Consider the following 9387-nt stretch of genomic DNA (forward strand, 5'->3'; position numbering starts at 1 on the left):
GGCATAATCAGTTTTGTGCAGCTTCTTGCATAATTTGCTGTTTAGCAAATCACAAGCTCTCTCAAAGATTCATGCTTATAAGTATACATTATAAGTATACATTGACATAAGCATATCCTGAAGACATGAGCAAATTTCTTCTCTAAATCACATAGTACCATAATATGACTAATAGTAAAAACCTACTTTAAAAGTAAGACAAAGAAAAATTAATCAATACAGTTCATAATAGATGTTAGCAGTCATTCTACTTATTGTAGACTCCTTCATACCAGCTGTCACCATTCTTTATAATATAAATGACCGTGTGCTCCTTAAATGATAGCTCATCTTTGACTCTTACCTAGTCATATATTGTAACAACTTTCTCAGTACAGTTGCTGGGGGTTTCCACGGGAACCCCATCTGCACATGGATCATGATGCGGAACTACTAAAGCTTCATCTTCATAACCCATTGCAGGAGGTGGTGGAGGAGGTGGTGTGGTGTGGTGTCATGGGGATGCCATCTGGTGGAGGTGGTAATGGTGGAGTTGGGATATCAGCAGCTGCTCCAGTAGTGGATGCTAAGGTATCAGCCTTAAGGTATCAGTACTTGCATGTACTATATTCTTGCCTTCCACTTCCAGCACTCTTTGCACTGTGTGTGTAATATAAAGATGTCTTCCTGGCTGTATTATTTTCACTTCCAGGCTTTTCAGAACTAGTCATATAGTCCTTAGGAAGTTTTGAGGGTCTGACAGGTTCCTGAGTTTTATTAAGAATATTCTACCCTGGAGGACTTGGTGGTTTCTAAGTAGGAGGATTTGTTCTTAGCAGTGTGCCAGTTCTTGCAGGCTTCTATCTTCATGCTTAACTCCATGGTCCATGTCATCTACAGCTGTGTGGTTGATAGGTTTTGGGATATGACATACATGGTGCTCCATATCTTCAGGCGCTACTCTCTTATAAGCTCTTGATATATTCTTATTTGTTGTCAAAATACCCACCTCCCTTCAAGACAGTTTCTCTTCACAAACATTCCTGATCTATGAGGTATGATAGAATACTTCATTTACAAAAGCTAAGAGGTTTAGATGTCCAGCAACTAGAGTACATTCTTGGCCAATGCATATTTTTTTCCAGTAAAGCAACAGTAGCTATAGATTAAGTTGTATATGCTTTGGTCTAGTCTTAACTTTTCTTTTGTCCGTAGCATCTATGCGAGTATTTTCTTGGTAGCCTGCTGTCTGGTCATTTTCTGATGACTCAGAGGCCTCTTGCCTGATGTATCTCCTACTCTCTGGCAGCCCCTGCAGCGATGCCATTTTCTATCCATTTGCACTGCTTCTTGTAGTAAAGAGACGGACAGTAAGGTCCACTGAGGCCAGTTCTTATATTTCAACCAGCAGCTACCGTGTCTGGCGAATACTGCATGGAGGCAGAGAAGAAGAAGCAGATATAATTAACATTATCATGCCAGTAATAGTGGAAGGAAAAATGGATATATCATTTTAAACTTCATACAGAGAAACAATGCAAAACTTATATTAGATATTTTCTATATTTACATTTCAAATATTATTCCCTTTCCTAGTTTCTTCTCCAAAAGTCCCCTAGCCCCTCCCCTTCCCCCTGCTCCCCAACCCATCCACTCCCGATTCCTGGCCCTGGCATTCCCTTATTATACTGGGGCATAGAAACTTCACAGGACCAAGGGCCTCTCCTCTCATTGCTGACCAACTAGGTCATCCTCTGCTATATATACAGCTATAACTTCAAGTTCCACCATGTGTTTTCTTTGATTGGTGGTTTAGTCCCAGGGAGCTCTGGAAGTACAGGTAAGTTCATATTGTTGTTCCTCCTATGGGGCTTCAAACCCCATAGGTTCAGCTCCTTAGGTACTTTCTCTAGCTCTTTCATTGGGGACCCTGTGCTCTGTCCAATGGATGACTGTGAGCATCCACTTCTGTATTTGTCAGGCACTGGCAGAGCCTCTCAGGAGACAGCTATACCAGGCTCCTGTCAGCAAAATCTTGTTGGTATATGCAGTAGTGTCTGGGTTTGGTGGTTGTTTATGGGATGGATCCTGGGTGGGGCAAAACTTTATACACCAACATTGATGATTAACAGACTAAAGAGACAGTGAAAGCAGAAATGTCACTACAAAGAAATTCCTGCCATTTGAATAAAAAGAAAAGGTTCTAGTAGCAAATTCTCACTTTAAAATATAAATGTATATTCTTGCTTATATTAAAATGAAACAAAACCCCCTTGTGATCACATTTGGCTTACTGATCAATGTTGGACTCAAGGTTCACCTACTGTAAATGAGAACTGGGGGGACTTTTGCCATTGGAGTGAGAGGCTGGCTAGTGTCAATGTACTGTTTTTGAGAACTCATGAAGAACAGAATAGCATTTTCTCTGAAAACATTAACTGCCACATCTTATAAAAGTATTCCCTTCAGACGCCTATTTCAGGATAGCACCATCTCAGGTTTGCAGGTACAGAGTGGCTCATTTCTCTGTCTGAGGCTGTATAAAAGCGCCAGCAGTTCAAACTAAGGCTAACTTAAGAAATCTACTGATCTTATCCAGTGCAGTTAAACCAGATGGATGGCATTAGCAACATCCAAGCCGATTCCACCTATTTTCCAACCCAAATTTAATAGATGTGTGCACAGCATGCTTTTTTCACTTGTTAGCCTTGGGAGGAAGAAAAGGAGTATATTTTAGTACACTTCTTTTCTAAATGTGAAATGCTTTCAAGTTCATAGGGAAAATGTTAAGTAAAAATGAAATAAGTCTTGCATATCCCCACTACCCACATTAAGGCTTAGTAGCATATGTCTTTCTTATATTTTCTTTTGAAGGTACCAATGCATTTGATTATGAAAAGCATGCTATTTATATGCAGAATTTTAAAATCTTGGATTCCTGTTTAATACTATATCCACCCCACTGACAACTTCTAATATGAATTATTTATTTTACTCTGTGATATTTTTCTTTGCATGTGTACAAAACTGGCCATGCATGATGTAACCGAAGCCTCACCCAAGAGAGTAGCCTAAAATCCTGCTAAGGGCAGATGAGTGATGTAGAAAAGGTGGCCAGCAGCCCAGCAGCCCAAGAGGAGATCCAAAGCTGTGGGCTGCTGCACTGCCAGGTGGAATGTTGGGAGGCGAGAGTCTGTTTCGAAAGATTAAATATATCAGAAAAGAGTGGGCAAAATGTGCCATATGAGCTAAAAATCTGGAATCAGGACTGATGGCATACCTCTGTGATCCCAGCACTCAGGAGCCTGAGGCAGGAGGGTCACAAATTCAAGCCAGCCTAGGATACACAGCAAGGCGTTGAAGATAGAACAAAGAAAGAGACAAAGGAAGAAAAGGGAGAGAGGGGAGGGGAAGGAAGAGGAAAAGAAGAAGGAGGTGGAAGAAGAGGAAGAGGAAGAGGAAGAGGTGGAAGAGGGGGAGGAGGAGGAGGAGGAGGAGGAGGAGGAGGAGGAGGAGGTGGAGAAGGAGATATAAACCTCAAATCCCAGGCCATGTAGTTCATGGTACTGATAAAAATATCTATAACATGAATGCTCATATTGTGTATGTTTTGAGGTCCATTCAGAAATTTGAGTCCCCTGTGATGTCTGTTTTGAGTGTTAGAAGAAAAGGACAGAGAACTTTATGTGTTTGCAATCACCAGTTTGCCCCACAGTCCTCTGTTGGTTTCTATATCTCTGTGTTCTTTCCCAGGCTTAGTTATCCCTCTTTGGGAAGGATCCCTGCTTCAGTCAGCCTCTAAACTCTAAGAGAGTCATTGTGGCCAGTCCTTATCCTTTAATCACCCTGCAGCCTGTGCTTGCTTGATACATTTGTACTGGGCTACGTATTGGTTACATTTCTCTTTGTTGGGACACAACACCTGACATTCTGGCTCATCATTTGAGAGTACAGTGCATCATGATGGGGCAATCAGGACATTATAAGAGCCTAAGGCAGTTGGATACATTAAATCCATATTCAGAAAGGATTAGTGAATGTTGGTGCCCAACTTTCTTTCTACTTTTTATTCAGTCCAGGACCCTAACCCATGGTGCTACTTGCAGCATTTAGTGTGGTGGAGTCTTCCCACCTAAATTTACCTAAACTAGGAATGCTTTCACAGACACGCCCAGTCTGTTAGTCTAGGTGAGTCTACATCGATTAAATTGGCAATCAATATCAACTATCATAAGCTTCTTTCTGCTGCATATTCCTTTAGAGGACGAGATAGCACAGCAAAGTCACTTACCCAGACATCAGAGAGGCAGCTCTCTGCATTCACAAACACTGTCCTTCAATCATTAGTGTCTTATGCGGTACCGGTTGTTTCTCTTAGAATCTTAAGCTGTATTGCTAAATCACCTTTACCACTCCCAATCTCTTCTTTTCTCTGATTAATTCTCCCTGTCTGCAAATCCACTTGCTCTGTAATCAACCTGCCTGATATATCCGTATAGATCATTTAAAGATGTATTTACTTTTACTTCCTCTGCATGAGTGTTTTACCTGAGCATTTATGTGTGTGTATATCACAGGCAGGCCAAGTGCTTCTGGAGGCCAGAAGAAGATGGTGGAGCCCCTAGACTGGGAGATACAGACAGCTAGCCATTATGTGAATGCTGAAACCTGAACCCAGGAACTCTGCAAGTACAGCAGTGCTCTGAACCACTGAGCCATCTCCCCAGATCCCTCTGTAGAGAGTTTGAATAGATCTCAAGCTGTGAGCTTCTGCTGAAGCTTTTATTGCTTCAGGGTTCATGTGTGACAGGTATTGCACATCTCTGCTCAGAGGGTGGAAATGCACAACACATTAAGTCTCCGTGCTCACATGACTGGACCTCTGCTGTACTGACAAGGCCAGTTCCCTGTGGAGTGGGCTGGCTATGCAGCTGTTCACTCTCCTATTATTATAACAATAAGCATCTTTTGCATAAATCTCTAGCAATAATTTGTGCCTCTGGTAATATTTTCTGGAAGAGTCATAAAAGTGAAATTGTAGTCACAAGGTATAAATGTTCCAAGGGGGTCTACATATTACTTTTTACAAAGGTAGTTCCAACTTTCAGTTCTGTCTACCACAAAGTACAATAGAAACTGCACATTCTAGCAACATTCTTGAATTTCCGAGGGTATGAGGGCGATGGCTGCACTGATTACTTGAGCCAGAACCAGAAGGGCTAGTTATAAACTCTGGCTTTGAGACTGTGTGACTGGAATGGATAACTGAAACCTTCCCACCTCTCACTTCTCCTCTCCTCTCTTCTTCCATCCTTTTTTTCTGCTCCCTTCCTCTCCCCTCCCCATTCCTCCCCCTATCTCTAGCTTGACAGGCTCTTACCCTGCAGTCCAGGTTGGCCTCTATATTGGAGCAATCCTTTTGTTTTACCCTATCAATTGCTTGAATTAGAGGCATCAGCCTTCATGCCCAGGTGACTTTTCAAAAAATCTAGTTTCTTCATGTGTAATGGGGTTGAAGATATTTTCACAACAGAAGTGCTGGAGCAAATAGGTAAGACATGCACCTATAAGGGTTTACATGCATCCCCTTTGAGTGCTGCAGAGGGACCAGGGGGTTTTGGAGCCCAATGAGAGTTTACATTTTAATTACCAACAATGATCTGACAGACAGCCCTGACAGGCGACCTTCCCTGTGCTAGCCGAGTGAGAACAATCTTTTCTCTTTGCTCCTTTTTCCATTTCTGGGCCCATTTCCTTTTTCTCCCCCTCCTCCTTCCCTTTTGCTTTTCTCTGTGACTGATCAAGCATAAAGGCTATTCATTGGTGGAGGTTTTCCAGAACTCCTGGGACCACACCATACCAAGCTTCAGCAAGGTAAAACCCATGTGGAGAATGTAAAGCTTTGGGCTAGCATTGCTGTTTTACAGATGGTTCCCCAGTTTGGATTTCAGCTGACTGCCATACTTGCCAACAACAGCAAAGCAAGAATACAATTCAGCACCTCATTAATACCAATATTATTACATGTGCGGTTTTCATTTCACATTTAATATTTATTTTTCTCAGGAGGAGGCCAGGACTAAATTAAGCATGTTACAGTCATCCAGAAGTGAGGTCAGGAAGGTACTGGTAGATGCAGAGAGGCCAGGATTTCTGCAAGAAGCTGGGACTGTGTGGTTGAACTCAGCTTATGCCCTGATGCTCAAATGGGAAAGGTATCCAGGCAGTTAGGAGCCAAGGAATACCACAATGTCACACGGCAGAACAAACCTCACACAGGAGATTTATGGGGAAAGGCACAAGAGAGTGGCTGCCTCTCTGTTCTGGAGAGAAATGGCTGGGAACTGAGCAGGAAGCAGGCCTTATATAGGGTTTCTTGGGGTGTGTGTGTGTGTTTTGGGGGTACTAGGGTGGTCTGGGACTGGAGGGACTTGTTGGCCTGATATTAGGGCAAATTCAAGGATTGGTAGGATTTTCTGGCCTGATCTTGGGTGTTTTGTTTTGTTTTGTTTTGTTTTCCTGTAGGGAGGGACTTGACCACTCTCTCTCTTTGAGGGCCTGGGAAACACCTTTTAGGCCCTTACATAAGTCTGGGAGCAAGCCTAGCTGCTTGTTTCTCAGGATCTTCCACTCAGTGACTATCACTGGGGACCTTAAAGATTAAGTGGACTTTGGACTGATTGAATTCAAACCATGGGATGAATGCACACATCGACATTGATTTGCCCACCTATTCATTCTGAGGCAATGACCCCTTCCAGTGACTAAACTAAAACCATGGGGTGAGTGGACACGTTTGCATTGATCTGCCTACCAGCAGCTACCCCCTCCAATCAGGGTAAAAGATCTTTAGAGACAGCCTACGTGCTTCCCAGTTGAGAAAAACTGGAACTCAGCAAAGTTAAACAACTTGGTCATTGTCATCTGCCCTATTCTGAATAGAACCAGACTTGTTGCTCAGTCCAATGCAGGAGAGCTACTGTCTCCTTCCCTTTCTTTTGCATTTGTGACAGGTTTATCATGACAATGCCTATTGGCTGGCCTTAAACACAGTTGAAATCCATTGGAAAAATCAGTGGTTTAATTCCTTCCTGGAATTAGAATTGTGTGCTCAAAACTATAGGAGGACATTCATATGTGGAATTTTGTTCTAATTGGACTGATAAGCACTTTATCTCTGGAATGAAAGACCTGGGGAAGCAAAGATGTTTCTAATCTATTTCCAGTAAATTTGAAAGGGCAGTGAAGTACTTTGAACTTCTCTTCAGTAGGATAAAGGTAAAAGTCTAATGCCCACATGATTTTCCTCCCTTATGTTCTTTTAGTCTGTGGATATGCAGCAGCTGGGACCAGGCACCATGTTCAAGGGTGTTATGAACCAAGAGCTGAAAGCATTATGAGCCCATGATTGCCAGAGTTTGGGATTTTGTTCTCACTTAGGTCCAGGGACAACAGTAAATGATTCTGAACAGGGAGAATGACACATCTGCATAATTCTGTAGCAGCAGGAAGACTGCGCTGGGAGCCATGTGTGATAAGAAAGAAAAGCTCCAAAGATTAGAGTCCCGCAGGCCAGTCAGAAAACATACCAAACCATTGCAGAGGCTGGCAATGTATCTTAGCAGTAGATCACTTGCATAGTTATGTGTGGAGCCCTTGGTTTGAGCCTCAGCCTGCCCCCATAAGTCATCAAGAATAGAAATTGTTGTTGTTGTTGTTGTTGTTGTTGTTGCTGTTTAAGAAGGCCTGAAATAGGGTTTCAGAGCTATGGATTATCTTAATTGGAGTGGCCTCAGAAGCAGACTTTGCAACAAAAGGATTCAAATGCAATTGGTGTTTTGGGGGAGATCACCCTAGGATCACTGGCTAAGGACAAGGAAAAGGAGAAGGATAGAAAAAGAAAAACAGTAACAAGCAAGGGGTTTGTGTTTGGATTAGGGAAAGACAGATTGCTTACTGAGGTCGCACTGAGTTGCTTCCAGACCCACTAACTCCGTTTAACTTTTGTTTGAAAGTTTCACGTATGTATTGCCTTTTAATTCTTTTCACCCTTATCTCTCTTCTTCCTCCTCCAATCTCTCCCACCGAATCACTTCTTTCCAACAAGTTCTCCTCCAGTTTCCCTGTTTTCTCTCTGTGTGGGACACACAGAGTTTAACTTCCTGAGTTTCTTTCCTGAGAAAGAAACTTGGTTAGGAGGTTATTTACTGGAGCAAAGGCAATTTATCATCGGCTACACCAGTGACGAAAATGACACTCCCACCTCTACGAACCATTAACTGTCAATAGTCATTTAAGGAGAGATGGAGCCTCTTAGGCCCTATCAATGATGAAGTGTTGATAGACCTAATCTTGTGCTGGTCATCTGCAGATAATCACAGTTGCAGTGAGTTCTCTAATGCAGTAGCCATAAAGGCAGGTACAGAAAACATCTCTTGACTTCCCATCTCCCCATCCTGTGACTCTGACATTATTTCTGTCTCCTCTTTTGAGATGTTCAGTGTGACATGGAAAGGGATAGCTAGCTGTCCCATTTAAGTTCATGGACTCTATCATCATGTATTCTTAGCAGTTTGGCCATTTATGGGTTTTCTACATTTACCCCACCACCTATGCAGTAAGATATTTCTCTGATGAAAGGTTGTGGACAATAGTAATTTATGGGTACAAACATGAGTATTTAGCAGGCAGTCTGTGACTAGGAAGTTTGATGTGAACATTTAGCAAAAAAAAGTTGTAATACGGTAGTTCTATCCTTTAGAACCTAGGACCTCCTTAACCAGGAGCTCTCAACCAGCTCAACCAGGTTTATAGAACCAGGGTTGTGCTCCCTTCTGTGGACTGACCCTCAAATCCCGGTTTACAGAACTAGGCATGAATTCCTTTCTATAGTCAGGTCCTCAAATCCAGTAGATATGTAGATGATTAGCCCCATACCAGTAACCTCACTACTGCACAAGTTCTTCATGACTCAAGGTTTGCCATGCCTGGAGGGACAGAGGTACTTCAACAAAAGTGCACTTAGGAAGATGGTGGAAGTTTCCAGCAACAAACAGCCTCAGGAGTAAAGAAATGAATGTTGAGAGGATATTGGTAGAGGGCAAACCGTATTTGATTTTGATGCTTATTTCTCCCTGATGATACTTGAACAGTTTTGAATTTTGCACATGGAATTTATCTCTGGGAGTCTTACAGTAGGAAGACATCTAATTAACATTCTTCTATGAATTCTGTGATTCATTTACTTCCAAAAATAGCCCAATCCTATGAGCACACATTATATTCTTGCTTATATTTAATTCTAACTTTGATGGCTGTTTCAAGAAATGTAACGCTGGGTCTCATACACACTAAGCAAGCACTCTATCATTAAGTTACACTCCCAGCCCCAATCATCACATTTAATGC

The 9387-nt window shown here is 42.3% G+C and overlaps 1 pseudogene; it reads right to left on the reverse strand.

Annotated features, from left to right (window-relative positions):
* Positions 1–587: 587 nt before the first annotated feature.
* Positions 588–1306, reverse strand: LOC110314533 (annotated as a pseudogene).
* Between the last annotated feature and the right edge of the window lie 8081 nt (positions 1307–9387).

The sequence above is a fragment of the Mus pahari genome, chromosome X, assembly GCF_900095145.1.
Source record: "Mus pahari chromosome X, PAHARI_EIJ_v1.1, whole genome shotgun sequence".
Classification (NCBI taxonomy): Eukaryota; Metazoa; Chordata; class Mammalia; order Rodentia; family Muridae; genus Mus; species Mus pahari.